We start from the raw sequence: 10,748 nt of genomic DNA, 5'->3' as shown, positions 1-10,748 counted from the left end.
TTTATGAACAGACTTCCGGAACCAATTGTGTTCATAAACCGAGGTACCACTGTACATGCATGTAATTCAGGCAGAGAAACTGCAGAAAGGTTTAGCAGCCAGATTGGCAATTTTCCATGACAATATTTGTATTCACTTGATATGTAAAGGATGGAAGACATAAAGGGAAGAGTCATACTGCTGTTTGCTTTAATGCCAGAGAAGGATTACATATCTGCAAACCGTCCTCATTGCCAGGTGTGGATAGAATTGCATCTTGAATAGTTTAAATAAATAAAAGATTCATGAAATGCTAAACTGCCTCGAAATGAGAAGATTTGTTTATTACCCGCCCTTCACCAGCAGGTCCCAAGGTAGGTTGCAACCATTTAAAGCTGAAAATAAAGAACAGTTAAAACAGATCGCAATCACAGGAGTAGGGTGGGCTCTGGAAACACAGCTCAGGCGTCAAAGGCCAGGATAAAGAGGTGTGTAAAGTGCTGCCTTGCAGAGCCTTCCCAGTGGTGGCACCGCCACAGTTCTGGAATTCTGTCCTCCTTTCAAACTGCACATTAACTTTAAGGTGCTGCTGAAGGATTTTTTTTATTTTGTTTCGACTCAGACCAACACGGCTACCTACCTGTAACTTGCACATTAACTGCAACACATACACACTACACTGATGCATCTATAGCTGCTGGTCACTATGCATGAAATCGTGGCGGGTGCAGCAGATGAAGCAGCCTGTGGCTACAGCACAAGGGACAGCTCCTGGTGAGAACTTTCTCCAAGGAATGCTATGAGCCTCTGCCTCCATTCCACTGCTCCTCAACTCCACTACCTTGCTTGAAGGATTGTGATTTTTAAAGGGACCACCCTCTGCCCTGTAGACGAACCCTTTTCTCCTCTTCTCTGGGGCATCTTGCCTCGCACATTCCCTTTGCTATTGGTGTGGGAAGTATTCAATTCTCTGGGCTCGGGAGAAGGTACTTGCAAGGGCCCTGACTTTGTGGGATCTTGACCACTAGTCTCTGGCTTCATTGGCTGCTGATCATCAACCTCAGGCTCAAGGACTGATGTCTGATCTGGGCCCCTTGCCAGTCTTGCGCTGAGTCAGTTTGACCCCTTCCTCTGACTCCCAGCTCAAGGCCAAAACCAGTAAAGCTGGCATGGGGAGTCTTTCTAAGACAGAGGTCCATATTCCCTTCTGAACAGCTTTCCAGGGGCCGCATTTACCTTTGTACAATGGGCTAGTTTCTCCACATGCTCACACACCCATCTCTCTCCAGGCAAGCAAGAGGCATAAGCAGAGTTCTCGGACACATTTCTGTCAGGCAAAGACACTGGGGGATGTGCCCTGAATTGAGGTTGAGGCACTGTGGGTTTGCCTAGGGCTTGCCGATCAGAAGGTCAGCGGTTCGAATCCCCGTGACAGAGTGAGCTCCCATTGCTCGGTCCCAGCTCCTGCCAACCTAGCAGTTCGAAAGCATGTCAAAGTGCAAGTAGATAAAAAGGTACTGCTCCGGTGGGAAGGTAAATGGTGTTTACGTGCACTGCTCTGGTTTGCCAGAAGTGGCTTAGTCTTGCTGGCCACATGACCCAGAAGCTGTACGCCCGCTCCCTCGGCCAATAAACCGAGATGAGCGCTGCAACCCCAGAGTCATCCACGACTGGACCTAATGGTCAGGGATCCTTTGACCTTTACCTTTAACTTGGAGAGGGGGTCATATGGCAAAAGGAAAGTCCTTTGGGCCAGACAGAGAGGGCTAGAGTGCTGCATTTTGGCCTCTAGGCCTGAGTTTCCACACCCTTGCCTTAAACCAGAACAACCAATGTGATGCAGGCATGCTTAGCTTTACCTGAGATGTGCTATACATGCATGTGATGTATGTAAAAACATTATCTGGGGTCAGGCTTGTTACAGTAGCAATGGCTGTGTCACTAGCATGCACATTTATTATTCAAGATTGAGATGTTCTCTGCTCTTTGGGGAAATAACAGTTGCCCAGGAGGGAATTATGGGTTTTGGATTTCACCCTGGCACGGTCATTAATCTCCAGGGGAATGCCCTGAAGTCAGGAGCGCTATCATGAACTGAAGCAAATTGAAATAGAGATATTTGAAATGGTGATTGCACTTGGCATGCAGGGCTTCCCTGGAGAACGAACGTCTTGTGTGTAGCCCATTACATTCCACACAGCATTCAGTTTGGCTCATAATTATTATTTCTTAATTGATTCCCCTCCGCACACTCCTCTTACTATAACCGTCTCTGCTGCCCATACTGAGAAGCAGTAGTAATTCATTCCAGTGCTTTAAGTCAGCTGTGGGGACCTGATATTGCCAAGCTGTTATTTATGCGAGTCTCGTCCTTTATCCAAACTTACAGGGAAACTAGATCAATGCTAGGCGGAAGACCAAAATTGCTGGTTCAGGTCAGTGGCCTGCCTAGTCCAGCATCCTGTTCTCACTGTGGCCAACCAGATCATAGAATCATAGAGTTGGAAGAGACCACAAGGGCCATCCAGTCCAACCCCCTGCCAAGCAGGAAACACCATCAAAGTATTCTTGACATATGCCTGTCAAGCCTCTGCTTAAAGGCCTCCAAAGAAGGAGAGTCCACCACACTCCTTGGTAGCAAATTCCACTGCCGAACAGCTCTTACTGTCAGGAAGTTCTTCCTAATGTTTAGGTGGAATCTTCTTTCTTGAAGTTTGAATCCATTGCTCCGTGTCCGCTTCTCTGGAGCAGCAGAAAACAATCTTTCTCCCTCCTCCATATGACATCCTTTCATATATTTGAACATGGCTATCATATCACCCCTTAACCTTCTCTTCTCCAGGCTAAACATACCCAGCTCCCTAAGCCGTTCCTGTGTCTGTGGGAAAACCCACAGGCAGGATCTGAGAACAAAAGAGTCCCCTCCCCTCCCATGGTTTCCAAAAACTGGTCAACCTACATCTCAGGGATAGGGAATTCGTTTCAGTCTGAGGGCCACATTCCTTTCCGGGCAACCTGCCATAGCACCACCTGCCAGTGGTAGATGGGGCTGGGTTAGTTAGTCTCTAAGGTGCTACTGGAAGGATTTTTTAAATTTTGTTTTGACTGCGTCAGACCAACATGGCTACCTACCTGTAACTATGAAAATGAATGTGAATCTTGTACTGTAGGCTAATTGTTTCTCTCACTTCCATCTTCCATCCGGGCAAGTGAGAAAGACGCATACCAGCCAGGTGAAAGCACAAATCAGGTCTGGTCAGAGGTGTGGCCCAACAAGAATCCCAAGATCCAGTTAGAGAGGCCTGCATTCAGCCCCCAAGACTGAGGTTCCCCAACCCGGCTGTGTCGGCTTTTTGTTCATTTCTGTGGGATCGCTACCCTCATATAACCAACATGCATGAAGGGGTTAATTCCACAGGGTAAGCTGTCTGGTATACCAGGCTTAGCTAGGTCACTCTCCCTCACCTTGGGAGGAAGGTAATCAGGCCTATTGTCCCCCTTCAGTCTACCTGAATAAGCTCAGGTATAAAGAGATCTGAGCTGGTTGCTCCAAGCTTAGATTACATGACTCTAACAAGGCTTTCTTGGGTTCCTAGACCAATATTTAGGAACTTTCACCACGGTAACTATGCCAGGTTTTACTCCCTGTGTTTTCTGACTAATGTACGTAGAAGCACATGAACCTGACCTTTTGTTTGTAAGTAAGCCAATTTTTAACTTACCAGATGTGTGGTCTTTTTCTATGCCAGGGGAAGAAGAGTACTTTGGATGCAATATAGAAGGGCATGTTTTAAAGGTCTTACAGCCTATATTTCCATGCTTTCCTTTTCTGCATTATTTTGTGATTTTAAAACTGTGCTGGGGTCCTCTCACTAAAGAGCAATTGCTCCAAACCTGGAACTTGGCATACAGGGAATTCTCCCTTTATGTACCTATTTTTCATTGCCACCAACAAATATCTGAGAGACCACCTCCTTCCTTACCGACCTTCATGGGTGTCAAGATTGACAGAGGGGGTCCTCTTGGTTGTTCCTCTGCACTCAGAAACTTGGGCCCATTAAAGGGCATTCTCCACAACAGTCCTTAGATTGTGGGGTTCCCTTCACACAGAGGTGTGTCTGGCACCTTCCTCATACAGCTGTTTTCATATGCTGAATATGCATGTCTTTACACTTGGCACTTGAGGGATATATTTCAGAATCCACACTAGCCGTGGCTGTAAGTTGTTTTTAACTAATGTTGTATTTTACACCTTTGTGACCTCACGTGAGACCTCATGGTGAAGAGCTGGTAATAAACCATCAACAACGAATGTAAAACCAATTAGCTCATGCAAGTAGCTTTGGTTTCACCTCCCTCTCTGCCCCCCACAACCTTCTTTCTTGGAGGAATATTAATTCTAAGTCAGAAAGTTCTGCAAAATTATTGCTGGTTGTGAAGGTAGGGTGTATCACAGGGGTCAGCAAACTTTTTCAGCCGTGGTGGGCCGGTCCACCATCCCTCAGACCGTGTGGTGGGCCGGACTATATTTTTAAAAAATAATGAACGAATTCCTATGCCCCATAAATAGCCCCATAAATAACCCAGAGATGCATTTTAAATAAAAGCACACATTCTACTCGTGTGAAAACACTCTGATGCCTGGACTGTCCACGGGCTGGATTGAGAAGGCGAATGGGCCGCATCCGGCCCCTGGGCTTTAGTTTGCCTACCCCTGGTGTATCATGATGTTTAACATAAGACCCTTTTTTAAAAAAAACCAACAACAACCCTAGTAGTATGCAATGCTAGTTCTACTCATAATAGACCCATTGAAAGTAATAGGCATGGCAAACTTACATTCATTGATTGAAATGAGTAGGACTTAGTTGTTTACAATCCGGTGTGACTTGTTTATGTGGGGGAGAGATAAGAACACCATGTGCATTGCCATTCCAAGGGGAGGAAGCATCTCAGGCTTTGAAGTGCATCCTTGGCCAATTTTCAAGCTGTGTGATGAAGCTGACATTGCCTGTTGCATCTTTCCTTGTAGCAGAATGTTCTTTGCTAAGCAAAGCACCCATTTCATTTCCTCACTCACGCCATTAACTAAAGACTTTGAAGAAATGAAAAGCTGCAAAATGGTAGAATTGTAAAGATGATTTATTTATGCTTAGAATTTTGACTGGAGGCATTAATGGAAGAAAACACACAAATGCATGAATATACTACCATACTTACCATAGAAAAAAATGTAAATGAGTAAATAAATGATAAATCCTGGTGTTTTTTTTGGGGGGGGGTACAAGAGCACCTGTAATAGGAAGACAAGGCCTTGGTGGTGGTGGTGCCACCATAGGGCGCTGTCCAGTTGGCACTGACCTCTGTTGGGCTTTCTCAGTCATGGTTACCTTCTTGTGGAATGCCCTCACTGGTGAGAGGGATCCATTTCTCTCATTATTGACTTTCAGGAGGAATTTCAAAACATTCCTGTTTACCAAGGCATTTGACGGCTGAAAGATACTGCTCTTGGCAACCCGGGAAGCTTGGCAACCTGAAAAACTGAGAGAATGCAATTTTTAAAAACCTTTTAAAAAACAACAAACACTTTTCTACTTCTTCCTGCCTCAGAATTCATTCTCTTTTCCACCATGCTTCTGAGACATCTGGTCTCCAATCCAGCAGAGACTCCATTTTGAAGTCAACTATGTATTCTGTAATCTAGGAGGAGAATTTCTCTGCCTTGTTTTTGTTACTGTTGGAATCGAGTGCAGGACTTTATGTAAGTAAATACTGTTTTTATGCTTACTTTACAGCCTGTTGTGTGATTCTTTTATTAAGAGAGGGAGAGGGGGAAGCCCATTCTGCTACCACAGCATGGATAAATACAAAGAAGGCTATACAGTCTAGTCTCAAAGTTTCCCATTTAATGCTGCAAAGCATAGTGTTTTAAACTCTACTAACTCTAAGCGTTAAACTGATTACTTTAAACATTCTGCTCACACACGTGAGAAAAAGGGAGGATAAATGGTAAAATAATATATTCTATCCTACTCACAAAATCCATCCAACACTTTTCAAGGAATGGAAGGAGAACAGGGAGTATGTAAGGAAAGGGTTGGAAATTTCCCAAAGTTACAACCAGCAATCTCCATCTTAGGAACGCAGCACTGTGATACTATGCAAAAACTTTTCTGGGTTTCAGATCTAAGTGCTCTGCAAAGCTGGAGCTTCCACCTTCATGCTGTTACTTCATTCTTTTCAGTATATTTAGTGCTAACATTCTCCCAAAGAGCTTTACACGGTTAAATAATAAATAATGGCAGAGAAGCAAAGGTATTGGCAAGGGAGTAAAGACAGGTGTTCCAAGGAGAGCTGGAAAGAGGTAACAGTTTTAAGAATTAAATATTAAAGCCAAGGAGGGCTGGGGCTGACACGGAATGGATTGTTTTTCTTTTGCTTTAGAGTCCCTGGGCTTTGCTTCTCACCCACTGGCCAATAATGTCAGACTGGCTGTCAAAATGTTTAGTGGAATCATCACTGTACTCTCCAGTCCTATTTTTAAGAGGAGACCAAGAATGGCAATTAGCTAACTACAGCCCTCTCCAATTTCAGATGTCTGCTTTGTCCTCTGAATCACCTTATTGTTTATTTACTGCATCTTCATGATTTTGGGGAGGAAGTTGGCTGGAGTGATCCAGACACATCAGCAGTTCAAAATCTGAGATGCAAGAAAAAAGGGTGGCAAGAGCAACCAGCTTGTGCCAAGGTTTAGCTTGGTACCAACTGCCTTGGGCTAAATACACATTCTGAGCTTCTGATCTTATGGCTGGCTGTGAGAGGAAGTGTGCATGCACACGAAAGCTCATACCAAAATATAAACTTAGTTGGTCTCTAAGGTGCTACTGAAGGAATTTTTTTATTAGAAAAGATGTTGGGGGAACAGGTCTTCTCCCAATGCAATGTTGCATGTTGTAGTGTTGGACTATGGTAGAATGTTGCATTACTTTGATGACATGAATGGGGAACCACAGGCCCTCAGAACTACCATGTCGCAAGCCTCACTGGTTGTGCTTCATACCCAGAATGTTTTTGCCTGGCTGGGATGTACCCTGATAATGCCTCTCGCTTGTCTGGGTGGTTGGTAGAGAAACTAGCCTACAGGACAAACATAAAATGTACATTCACCACTCTGCCCACTTCTGCTGGTGTTCCCACCCACCATTGGCATATCGCCCTTGGAAGGCTGCCTGGAAAGCAATGTGGCCTTCAGGCAGATAACAGTCCTCAACTCCCAATTTTCAACATCTATACAAATACACCACTTTTTAACATTATGGAACTCATGGTCAAATACATGAGATCTCCCATCCAATCACTGACATCTCCTTAGTTTTAGTCCAGTTTTCTGCATAATGCACCAGGTTACAGGCTAGGGCAGGCATCCCCAACTTTGGCCCTCCAGATGTTTTGGCCTACAACTCCCATGATCCCTAGCTAACAGGACCAGTGTTCGGGGAAGATGGGAATTTTAGTCCAAAACATCTGGAGAGCCAAAGTTGGGGATGCCTGGGCTAGGACCTCAAGAAACCAGAAAACTGTGCAATACCAAGTAAGACCACTGGTCTATCTGGTTTAGTGCTGTCTACAGTGTGTCATGAACTGGCAGGACAACAGGAAGGAGGAAGTGGATCCCGGTGAGGGATGTAACCGGGACTGGGACAAACCAGGGGAAACAGGGGATGGGGAAGGAAGTACTCACAGGGTGACAGAGGATGGCGAGGGGATGGGGGGTGGGTTCAGTGCTCAGGAATCAAAGCAAAGAGGAGCCCCTGTCCCCATGAACATAGCCGGTTTTGAGGCATAGGGAGCAGCAGGAGTGGTGCTCTAGGACAGTGGTCCTCAACCTTGGGCCTCCAGATGTTTTGAGACTACAATTCCCATCATCCCTGACCACTGGTCCTGCTAGCTAGGGATCATGGGAGTTGTAGGCCAAAAACATCTGGAGGCCCAAGGTTGAGGACCACTGCTCTAGGAGACTGAGGCAGGCAAGGGCCCACAGCCCAGCTCCCTAGATGGCCAGGTGGGGCTCACTAGCTCTGGGAGGAGGTGTGTGATTCTTCAGCTGGATTTGGCTTGGAACAGGTGAGGGTCACCTGCCTCATCAAGCCCAGAGGCTGCAATCAGCATGCATGCCAAGTCAAAAAGAAAGCAAAGCTGAGGTGTTGGGTCTGCTCAACTGCCCATGTTTGTGGACTTTGGTTTGGATGCTCCTGGATCTCTATAGAACTTTGCTTTGGGTTTGACTCTGGGCTGTACCACCCTGACTGCTGGACTTCAGACTTGGCTGCTTGAATTGCATTTCCTGGCTGTTGGACTTTGCTCCTTTGCTTGTGTGGCTTGACTCCTGGACTTGGGCTTTGGACTTGACTTGCTGCCAGGTAGGCCAGGGGTTCAGGGCACAGTGACTGGCAGCAGCACTCCAGGGTTTCAGACAGGAAGTCTCTCTTAGCCTGACCTAGAGAGGCCAGGGATTGAACCTTGAACCTCCTGCACAGAAAGGAGATGCTTTGCCACAGACCCACAGACCTTCATACCAACAGCACAGTGACACCATGCCTTGCAGCAGTCAGATATAGGTGTAAAAGAGGGAGTGTGGCAGGGAAAGAAGAGAGCAAAACATTAAGCTCAGTCCACTCTGCCACCTCACCCTCCTGATCAATACAGTATTGCCATCACAGAGCACAAATATTAACTTGAGCTTTGTGTATGTGAATTTATAGATCACCATCAATGTACAAAGTATGGCAGATCCCTGTTCCAAGGAGCTTACAATCTAATATGTGATATGGGGAGGCTATGGAGGAAAAAGAGAAATGGAGGAAAGGCATTCAGATATGTGCATCTTCTCCAAGAAGTCCTCATGTTGTGCTACAGACATAAGTGGAAGTGAATTCTGTCTTCTGACTAGTGTGATGGCATCATGGAACTGGGACTCCAGCTCATGAATGGATGTAGTGGATAATCTTAGATCATCATATCAGGCAATCATATTTCACTGCCCTTCTGTACTGTGACTATAACAGGGTTTATTCTGCAGGGAAGCATGATGAACAAGGTGGAACATTTGACACACTGGCAAAAGTGACACATGAATAATGCTCATACCATAACACATGTGTGGCAGTCTTGAATCCCTCCCACATGTGTGCAGAGTTTTGCAAAACATCTGCAGAAAAGGGCATCCAAAATGATCAAGGGGCTGGAACAACTCTCCCACGAAGAAAGGTAATCAAATTCTAGCTTTGGGGGGAAAGTGTGTGCGCGGAGGGAGTAATGATAAAGGTCTATTAAATTATGCATGGTGTAGAGAAAGTGGATAAGGAGATGTTTCTCCTCCTTCCACAAAACTAGAAACCAGATTCATGTAATGAAACTCAGTGGTGGGAGATTTAGGATATAGGATCAGAAAAAACTACTCACACGGTGCATAGTTATACTATGGAATTGGCCGCCCCAATATGTGGTGACGGCAGCCAGCTTGGGTGGACTTAAAGAGGGATTAGACAAGTTCATGGAGAACAGGAACATAAGTCTTATACCAAGTTAGACCTTTGGTCCGTCTATTATCTCAGCAGTGACTCTCCAGGATTTCAGATGGAGGTCTTGGCTAGCACTACCCGTGGACACCAGGAATTGCAGCTGGGACCTTCTACATGTAGAGCATATGCTCTGCTACTTGCCCTATGGCCTTTCCCAAAACGGTTATCCATGGTTACTTGTCATGATAGCTATATGTATTTGCCACCTCCAGGAATGGAGGCAGCATGCCTCTGAAATCAGTTGCTGGGAGAACAGGAGGAGAGTACTATTACACACCAACCCAAACTCTGATTCCAGGGGTTGCAGACAGGGGTTGCATTCTCAGTTTCCAGAGAATGAAGGTCAGCAAAGACTGTGGTGTGTTTATGTCATATGGTTTTCTTTCCACATATATGCAAGCTGAGCATAGGATATGCTGACAGCATTAACATTCCTTTAGATCTTGTTTTCCCTTTAGGTTTCTAGAACCCTCACCCCAAAGTGCAGCTTAGGCTTGGCACAGAACAAAACAGGTTTCTCCCTCCCCCCCCCGCTTCCAGCCTGCTTCCAGATCTCTCTCTCTCTCTCTCTCTCTCTCTCTCTCTCTCTCTCTCTCTCTCTCTCTCTCACACACACACACACACACACACACACACACACACACAAAAAAAAAACCAACCATGCACCCCTCTGATTCTTGTTCTCCTACATAGCAGCTAGGTGAAATGGAAGGGATGTTGTTGTTTAGTCGTGTCCGACTCTTCGTGACTCCATGGACCAGAGCACATCAGACACTCTTGCCTTCCACTGCCTGCCGCAGTTTGGTCAGACTCATTTTGGTGGCTTTGAGAACACTGTCCAACCATCTCATCCTCTGTCGTCCCCTTCTCCTTGTGCCCTCAATCTTTCCCAACATCAGGGTCTTTTCCAAGGATTCTTCTCTTCTCATGAGGTGGCCAAAGTATTGGAGCCTCAGCTTCACGATCTGTCCTTCCAGGGAGCACTCAGGGCTGATTTCCTTAAGAATGGATCGGTTTGATCTTCTTGCAGTCCATGGGACTCTCAAGAGTCTCCTCCAGCACCATAATTCAAAAGCATCAATTCTTCAGCGATCAGCCTTCGTTCTTTCTTTCTTTCCTTCATGGATCACTTCCTCGTTGTGGCAAAGGGCCTTGAATAACTCAGAGAAGCTATGAGCTATGCCGTGC

This window comes from Zootoca vivipara, chromosome 14 (genome assembly GCF_963506605.1).
Source record: "Zootoca vivipara chromosome 14, rZooViv1.1, whole genome shotgun sequence".
Classification (NCBI taxonomy): Eukaryota; Metazoa; Chordata; class Lepidosauria; order Squamata; family Lacertidae; genus Zootoca; species Zootoca vivipara.
Note: the sequence above shows the minus strand (reverse complement) of the source record.